The sequence below is a fragment of the Panthera leo genome, chromosome C2 (genome assembly GCF_018350215.1).
Source record: "Panthera leo isolate Ple1 chromosome C2, P.leo_Ple1_pat1.1, whole genome shotgun sequence".
Classification (NCBI taxonomy): Eukaryota; Metazoa; Chordata; class Mammalia; order Carnivora; family Felidae; genus Panthera; species Panthera leo.
The window spans coordinates 10,828,574-10,837,729 of NC_056687.1; the positions used below are offsets into that span (position 1 = coordinate 10,828,574).

General features: G+C 50.3%; 1 long non-coding RNA gene across 2 annotated transcripts; it reads left to right on the top strand.

The window, feature by feature from the left end:
• Nucleotides 1-263: 263 nt before the first annotated feature.
• LOC122230169 lies at nucleotides 264-7,765 on the top strand. 2 transcript variants are annotated; one of them, XR_006207325.1, is made up of 3 exons: nucleotides 264-850; nucleotides 1,761-1,945; nucleotides 6,996-7,765. It is a non-coding gene; the product is annotated as an uncharacterized LOC122230169 (long non-coding RNA). The 2 variants fall into 2 exon arrangements; XR_006207326.1 differs by lacking the exons at nucleotides 264-850; nucleotides 1,761-1,945 and adding an exon at nucleotides 6,126-6,232.
• Nucleotides 7,766-9,156: the final 1,391 nt, after the last annotated feature.

A 9,156-nucleotide genomic window follows, 5' to 3' on the forward strand; every position in this document is an offset into this window, starting at 1 on the left:
CATACGCGCTGCCTGCCCCCTCCCAGTGCCAGGGTCCCGATGATGGAGGACAAATGACTGGGAGAAGGCTGAGGGTCTAGGAAGCTGAGCCTGGGCCTGGGGGACGCCCCTGAGCTGCAGCCTCCAGTGCCTGCCCGCCGGCCAAGCCAGCAGCGCCCCCTGCTGCCCGAACTGAGCCGCACTCATTCAGAGAGCAGGAAGAGGAACCGGAAGTTCTCAGGGGGGCTCCGGAAGGGCAAAGAGAGGGACGTGGGCTGGTCGTGGGGGGAGGTACGAGAGGTCCACAGCGGGGTGTCCCTGGTCTGAAGAGCTAGTGCCTTTATCCCCAGCCACCAGAGAGTTCCCTGGGCTTAACTGGGCTGAGGCGTGTGTCCCAGGGTTGGACAGTGAAGCTGTGTGGGGGTCGAGGGGGTGTGGTTAGGGCAGCATGGTCAAAATGGCCCCCAAGATTCCCAACCCTGCTCCCGGTGAACAGGACCTGAGGGGATATCACCCCCCATGATTATATTACTTTATGTGGCAAAAGGGATTTTGCCTTTAGAACTCAGTGCCCTACTCACTGACTGGGTTAATCAAAAGGAAAATTGTCTTGGGTGGGCCTGGCTTAATCAGGGGAGCCCTTAAAGTTGAAAAGAAGCTGCAGCAAGGCTCTCCTGCTAGCAGGAAGAGGTGAGCTGCCCGGTTGTGAGAGGAGGACCAGGTGACAAGGACCCTCACAGGGCAGCTTCTAGAAGCTGGGAGCTGTCCCTGGCCAGCAGCCAGTAAGAAAAAGAAGACCTTGGTCCTAAAACTGCAAGGAAATGAATTCTGCTAACAACTGCATGAGTGTGGAAAAGGGCCCTGAGCACAGGTAAGACCCTGGCTCTGCCTAACACCTTGATTTCATGGTGGTCTCACCTAGGGAGAGACCCTAAGCAGAGGACCCAGCCAACCCACACCGGGACGCCCGACCCACAAAAACTGCGAGGTGATCAATGTGTCTTGTTTTAGACTTCTGTGTTGTTGGTAATTAGTTGTGCAGCAGTAGGGTGTAAGGTGTCACCTCAGAGGGGGCGTGTGACCTCTTCATTGAGGCCAGGCTCACATGGCCAGAAGGCCAGCACCCCTCTTGGGAGGCCATTGGGCTCTTGGGAGCCATCAACCCCAAACAGACCTGAGCCGTCCTCAAACTATCCCTGTACTGCATGCCACAATTTAACTTTTTTTTAACATTTATTTATTTTTGAGAAAGAGGGAGAGAGAGAGTGCACGGAGGAGGGGCAGACAGAGAGAGACATAGAATCCGAAGCGGGCTCCAGACTCTGAGCTGTCAGCGCAGAGCCCCAGGTGGGGCTCGAACTCATGAACCGTGAGATCATAACCTGAGCTGAAGTTGGACACTTAACTGACTGAGCCACCCAGGCGCCCCAGGCCATGACTATTTAAACATTGATTTCTTGCCTCTCTCTCTTTTTTTGAGAGGAAGGGAGAGAGCGTGAAGGAGAGGGACAGAGGGAGAGAGACAGAATTTCAAGCGGGTTCCATGCTCAGCATGGAGCCCGGTGTAGGGCTCGATCCCATGACCCTGGGATCGTGACCTGAGCCAAAAATCAAGGGTTGGATGCTCAACTGACTGAGCCAAACGCGTGCTTCTCTTGCCTCTTTTGTAACGAATACGTTTACAAAAATATTTTAGTAAGCTGTTTCCTAAGCAGTTCTGCGAAAAGATATAGCTATGCATGAGTGGTAGGTTTCATTTCTGGTTTTGTTTATTTTTTGAGGGAGAGCAAGCCATGGAGGAGCAGAGAGAGACAGAGACAGAAAAATCCCAACACTATGGAGCAGGCTGTGTCCATGTGGCTGGTGGGACCTCAGGCAAAGCAGATGACGAAAATATCTTACAGGAGGTGTTTTCTCAACGGAGACCATGCATCCAACACGGAAACTCCAGCCTGGTTTTCCACAGGTGCTCCGGGGGCCGGGGGCGCCGGTTCTCATCTCCACAGCCTCTGGCTGTGCCCATGTTGTGTCCGTATCTGCCCCGTCTATCTGGCCAGTGGAATTGAGCTGAAGTAGGACATCACTGAGTGATGAGAAAACATTTCAAAGACATGATTAGTCGAGTGGTTGGATCTGAGCTGCGGACGCATCAGGTTGCAGGAGCCCAGAGCAGGGACACAGAGCAGTTTAGTGCGACTTGAGGACATCAGACAAGCGTCCCCAAAGGAAAAGACGCTTGAGAAGGGTCCTGGAGAATGACCAGAAGCTGGAAAATCAGAGAAACCATTGCAGGTGAAGACACAGAGGGAGGGGAGGCAGGACCAGAGCAGTGTGGGTGCCCCATGGTGCCTGCTGGCGAGAAAGAATTCCCAGGGTAGAGGAAGGTGTGTCGGGAGATTGAGTTTGGCCTGGGCATGAAGGTGAAGGGGAGTATGAAGATCAGACATATGTGTTAAAAGCTCACTCTGGGGGCGCCTGGGTGGCTCAGCCGGTTGAGCGTCCGGCTTTGGCTCAGGTCACGATCTCACAGTTCATGAGTTCGAGCCCAGCCTCGGGCTCTGGGCTGACGGCTCAGAGCCTGGAGCCTGCTTCGGACCCTGTGTCTCCCTCCCTCTCTGCTCCTCCCCTGCTCATGCTCTGTCTTTCTCTCTCTCCTTCCAAAATAAATAAAAACATTTAAAAAAATTAAAAAAAAAAAAAGAAAAGAAAGCTCACTCTGGCAGGAATGTGAGAGTGGATGGGGGAGGCTTTGCTGAAAACGAAGTGAGAACTGAGGGGGCCCTGAATGAATGAAGCGGGGACAAGGAGACAGGACACCTCCCAGCGCCCTACCTTGAGTCACTAGGGGGAGGGCTCCCCATCGGAGATGTGGAAACATGGAGAATATCCAATTGTGGGGTCCCTGGGAGAGGGCTGGGGGCAGTGTCGTGGAGAACAAGGGTCTGGGCCCCCCGGGCACGTTAAGACTTCCCTCCGATGTCAGAGAAGTTCATCTCTAATGGTGACAGAAACAAACGCACATCTGCGTGTCAGCCTTGAATCTCTTTCTTTTTTTTTTTTTATTAAAATTTTTTTTTTCAACGTTTTTTATTTATTTTTGGGACAGAGAGAGACAGAGCATGAACGGGGGAGGGGCAGAGAGAGAGGGAGACACAGAATCAGAAGCAGGCTCCAGGCTCCGAGCCATCAGCCCAGAGCCTGACGCGGGGCTCGAACTCACGGACCGCGAGATGGTGACCTGGCTGAAGTCGGACGCTTAACCGACTGCGCCACCCAGGCGCCCCTTGAATCTCTTTCTTAAATGAGGCCCTAGGGGTGGAGTATCCCAGGACTTCCCTTGCCCCCAAGAAGATCTAAGCCAGGATGGTGAGGAAGCTCTGAGCAGGTCATAATTGGTTTAATGCAATGCCTTGCTTCAAACTCCACCGCATCCGTGACAAACCAGATGAAGGGCTACTATCCAAAATCTGTGAAGAACTTATCAAACTCAACACCCCAAAACCAAATAATCCAGTGAAGAAATGGGCCAAAGACGTGAATAGACACTTTTCCAAAGCAGACATCCCGATGGCCGGCAGGCACGTGAAAAGACGCTCAACATCATTCATCATCAGGGAAAGACAAACCAGAATCACAAAGAGATACCACCTCACACTAGTCAGAATAAATGCCTAAAACTAACAGCTCAGGAAACGACAGATGTTGGCAAGGATGAGGCGAAAGGGGAACCCTTTTGCTCTGTTGGTAGGAATGCAAGCTGGTGCAGCCTGTCTGGGAAACAGTATGGAGGCTCCTCAACAAATTAAAAATAGAACTCTCCTACGACCCAGCAATTGCACCGCTAGGTATTTATCCAGAGGATAAGAAGTGCTGATTCGAAGGGGCATATGCTCCCCGATGTTTATAGCAGCCCTATCTACAATGGCCAAATTATGGAAGAGCCTAAATGTCCATCGATGGATGAATGGACAAAGAAGATGTGGTGTATATACACAATGAAATACTACTTGGCAACGAAAAAGAATGAAATCTTGCCACTTGCAACAATGTGGATGGAACTAGAGTGTATTATGCTAAGCAAAATAAGTCCGAGAAAGACAGATACCATATATGACTTTGCTCGTATGTAGAATTTAAGAAACAAAACAGATGAACATAGGGGAAGAGAAGGAAAAAAATAAAAACAGAGAGGGAGGCAAACCATAAGAGACTCTTAAATACAGAGAATAAATTGAGGGCTGCTGGAGGGGAGATAGGCGGGGGGATGGACTAACTGGGTGACGGGTAGTAAGAAAGGCACTTGTTGGGGACGAGCACTGGGTGTTCTACGTACGAGATGAATCGCTGAAGTTCTGCTCCTGAAACCAATAGTACACTGTGTGTTAACTAACTTTTTATTTTATTTAAAAAAATAAACTGGGGCTCTGGGGTGACTGAGTGGGCTAAGCATCCGACTCTTGATCTAGGCTCAGGTCATGATCTCACGGTTCGTGGTTTCGAGCCTGAAGTCGGGCTTTGCAGAGCCTGCTTGCGATTCTGTCTCTCCCTCTCCCTGCCCCTCCCCGGCTCGTGCTCTCTCTCTCTCTCTCTCTCAAAATAAATAAACCACCTTAAAAAAAGCAATTGATTAAAACAAAGCAAAACGAAACCTCCATTGCATCATGAACCAGAAAGGAGGCAGGAGGGCTTACCGGTGACTTAGCAGTCTTGGCATGCATCTGAAAAAATTTAAAGACACCCACTCTGACTCTTAGATATCGTTACAAACAGGGACTATGCGTGATGACACCACTAGCTGGAGTTGTACGTCATCTTTCTTTGGAGTCTAAGACAGTACCTCAGGTCTAAGTCAGCTAATCTGTCCCACTCACGCTTTCGGCGTTTCTGGAAGAACATGTAGGAAGGAAGTCTCTCGGAAGCTTTCAGAGGGACCAAGCTGACATTTGGACAGAATATGTTTTTTGTTTTTTTTTTTTTTTAATTTTTTTTTAACGTTTATTTATTTTTGAGACAGAGAGAGACAGAGCATGAACAGGGGAGGGGCAGAGAGAGAGGGAGACACAGAATCGGAAGCAGGCTCCAGGCTCTGAGCTGTCAGCACAGAGCCCGATGCGGGGCTCGAACTCACGGACCGCGAGATCGTGACCTGAGCTGAAGTTGGCCGCTCAACCGACTGAGCCACCCAGGCGCCCCCAGAATATGTTTTTTAAAGCACGGACGAGGCAAAGAGTGAGGGAGCAGCCAATAGGCAGCTTCATAAAAAAAAAAAAGAAAAAAAAAAAAATCCATGGAAGTGAATATAAATAGTAAGAAATGCAACACAACGAGAGAACTTTCTTCCCTTTTTATGAATCTGTTAAGCATACTCACCCTAGTGTTCCCACACACAGAGAGACTGGGGTCATTTTCTTCACCACAGCGTCTGTTCTCCCAGTAGCTCAAACAATCACGGGAAGCCCGATTTTGAAAATCACAGCAACTTTATTTTGCACATTTCACAAAAATGCTTTATACTCAGAGTACTGAACCCTTTGAACAAAAAACGAAAATGAAGGGCACTCGGGTGGCTCAGTCGGTTAAAGCCTCCGACTCCCGGTTTTAGCTCAGGTCACAATCTCACGGTTCGCGAGTTCAAGCCTCGCGTCGGCCTCTGTGCTGATGGTGTGGACCCTGCTTGGGATTTTTTCTCGCCAGCAGGCGCCATGGGGCACCCACACTGCTCTGGTCCCGCCTCCCCTCCCTCTGTGTCTTCACCTGCAATGGTTTCTCTGATTTTCCAGCTTCTAGTCATTCTCCAGGACCCTTCTCAAGCGTCTTTTCCTTTGGGGACGCTTGTCTGATGTCCTCAAGTCGCACTAAACTACTCTGTGTGTCCCTGCTCTGGGCTCCTGCAATCTGATGTGTCCCCAGCTCATATCCAACCACCCCGAACTGGCGGCCGGCTTCCCTTCCAACCCCCAGCCAGTTTGCCAAGTGTTTCAATTTATTTGTCGCTGATTTGCTAGCACCCCATAGGAAGCTTGGAGAGAAATAGTCATTCAATAAATACTTGTTGGCTGAACTGCTTACGAACCAACTTGATTCTTTTTTCTTCCATAAAGATACAGAGCCTCCCCCAACACTATGGAGCAGGCTGTGTCCGTGTGGCTGGTGGGACCTCAGGCAAAGCAGATGACAAAAATATCTTACAGGAGGTGTTTTCTTAACGGAGACCATGCATCCAACACGGAAACTCCAGCCTGGTTTTCCACAGGTGCTCCGGGGGCCGGGGGCGCCGGTTCTCATCTCCACAGCCTCTGGCTGTGCCCATGTTGCGTCCGTATCTGCCCCGTCTATCTGGCCAGTGGAACTGAGCTGAAGTAGGACATCACTGAGTGATGAGAAAACATTTCAAAGACATGATTAGTCGAGGCACCCTGCAGGTGTCTGAAAAGTTGTCCCGGTGGGATCTGCAGGGCCCAGCTTAAAAGAGCTGGCACAGAGGGGACATTGCTGAGCTACTGACCTTGACCTGCAATCTGCAACAGCTGCAGCCGCTTGCTTCTGAATGCACAGTAACAATTCATTCCTGAGCACTTTCCTATAGGGGCTGAGAACCAAATAATCCCCCGATGTAAGCCATTTGACATCCAAGTGCTTACACAACTCAACTGACAAATATTATATGTTGAAATCATTGCCAAGCAATGTCTTTTTTTTTTTTTCTTAAAGAGAGGGAGCGCACAAGCAGGGGAGAGGGGCAGAGAGAGAATCCCAAGCGTGTTGTGTGGCACAGCACCTGATTTGGGACTTGATCCCACGGCCCTGGGATCATGATCTGAGCCAAAATCAAGAGTCAGATGCTCAACCCACTGAGCCACCCAGGCACCCTAGCGACATCTTTCTTTCTTTTTTTTTTAAATATTCTAAGGAACTCCCCTCCCCGCCCGGGTCCTTCTTGGGGATCTTGTCCAAGCCCTCCCGAGAGGGATTAGCCAGTGAGAGTTTTGGCACCCACTCGATTGTACCTTTTTCAGGCGAAGTGAGGGATGGAGAAGTCTGCACGCTGATGCTCCGCGACCTTCAGGACACACGGTCAGAGCACGAACAGGAAGACACTGCACATCGCTCCGGAGGATTGTGGTGCCGCTTGGAGAACGTCTGGGTGCGACCCCGATGTCAAAGCATCCTGCCAGGGAAAGAGCAAGGCGCACTGGCCAGCCTGGGGGAGCCCAAGGCCTCGCGTGGCGCCTGTTTGCACTTTTCCCACCAGCCTCTGCCTCCCTTTCTGCCACACCTCCCCGGTGGCAAAGTGTGCCTCCCTCGTTAATTTCCACAAGAAATCAACAAGGCGGGAAGAAGACTTTTGGTTTCATTTCGCTTTGTTTCTTCGTAAATGGTTTCGTTGACACGTAATTGCACACGATTCACCCGTTTAACGTGTACAGTTCAGGGCGTTGGGTGTATTCACACACGTGTGCAACCAGCACACCACCGTCTGTTTTAGAGGATTTTTGTCACCTCAAAAAAACCTCCGAACTCTTTAGCTATTATCCCCCAACCTTCCTCCAACCCCCCGCCCCAAACCCCACCCCCAACGTAGTCGTAAGCAACCATGAATCTACTTCCTGTTCCTGTAGATTTCCCGGTCCTGGACTTTCGTGCGAATGGAATCCTAGAACATGTGATCTTTTCGTGACTGGTTCCTGTCACCCATCATGAACAGTTACGTGGTTCATCCACGTTGTGTCACGTATCAGCACTTCGTTCCTTTGTATGATGGAATAATACTCTGTTGTATACTTTGGCACATTTTCTTTACCCATTAATTAGTAGAGGGGCATTTGGCTGTTGCCACTTTTCGGCTATTATGAATCATGCTGCTATGAATACTTGCATAAAAGTGTGTGGACACACTTTTGTTACTCTTGGGTCTATGCGTAGGAGCAGAATTGCTGGGTCATATGGTAACTCTATGTTTAATCATTTGAGGACTGGCCTGTCTCCCAAAGCAGCTGAACCATTTTGCATGCCCACCAGGAGTGTATGAGGGCTTGGATTTTCTCCACCTCCTCACCGATGCTTAGTGTGACCTGACTTTTTCGGTCTGGTCACCCAGTGGGTATGAAGTGACATCTCACTGTGGTGTGCGTTTCCTTTTCCCTGGGGCAAGTGATGTGAAGCATCTTTTCCTGTGCATGAGGGGCTACTCATTTTGGCTCGAGAGGAGGGGTTTCATCTTGCAGAACATTCTACCATCTCATTCTCCCTCCCCCTGCCGCCTCCTCTTCTGCCCTCCTGAATCCCACCCAACCCAAACACGCACTCAGATCCAGACTTTTCACTCCCCCCCCCCCCCCCCCCCGAAGGCCCAGTGCCAGTCAGCACGGCTCAGGGTCTGCCACAGTGGGCTTGCCTGACAAAGCCAAGGCTTCTCACAGCAGCTGCTTGGATGAAGTGTTCTCTATCTTCTTCCCCTCTGCGTAACTGGTATACAGCAGGGGCCTACTAGTAGATGGCCCTTTGCATGTACAGGTGTTTATATGGGTTCACTGCTTTGGAGTGCTACAAATTCACAAGGCGAGGAGCTCCTCCAAAAATTCAGCGGGAAGGAAAGGGTTTGGTGCCATATGTTGAAATTCTGGACCCCCAAACAGCCCACTTTTCCTAAAGATTTATTTCCCTTAAGGTAAAAACAGATGGTTTTCGAAGGAAGGGGGAGGCTCAGGAAGACGAGAAATTCACCCACACCTGGTGGTAAGCCATGATGAGATTCGTATGGAAGCTCGGAAATTCTAGAAGAAGGGAAACTGCTGTGGCTTAATAAGGAATGTCATGATCTCTGGCCGTGTGCCATTAGCAGCCTGGGTTGAATTCCAGTCTTAGGCGGTGCCCTGAGCATCAGTTTGTACTTACGTGTCAGTAGAGAACCGTCGACAGTGCACTCTTGCCAACGGATGGAGGGGCCAGTGGGCCGAGTTGTCAGGCGGAGTCAGGTGAGGGGGTGTGGAAGGTTGGGGTTGGGTGAGGATGGGCTTCCCCAATCAGAGCACAAGGTGAGCTCCATCCAGGTAAGCACCAGAGTATTAGGGTATTAGGAGTGGCTAAAAGCAAGGACTCCAAGGTTAAGAGTACACCATATAAAGGACAGGACACGTCCTGGCATGAAAAGACTAATCTGGGTTTTGGTCTCTATTC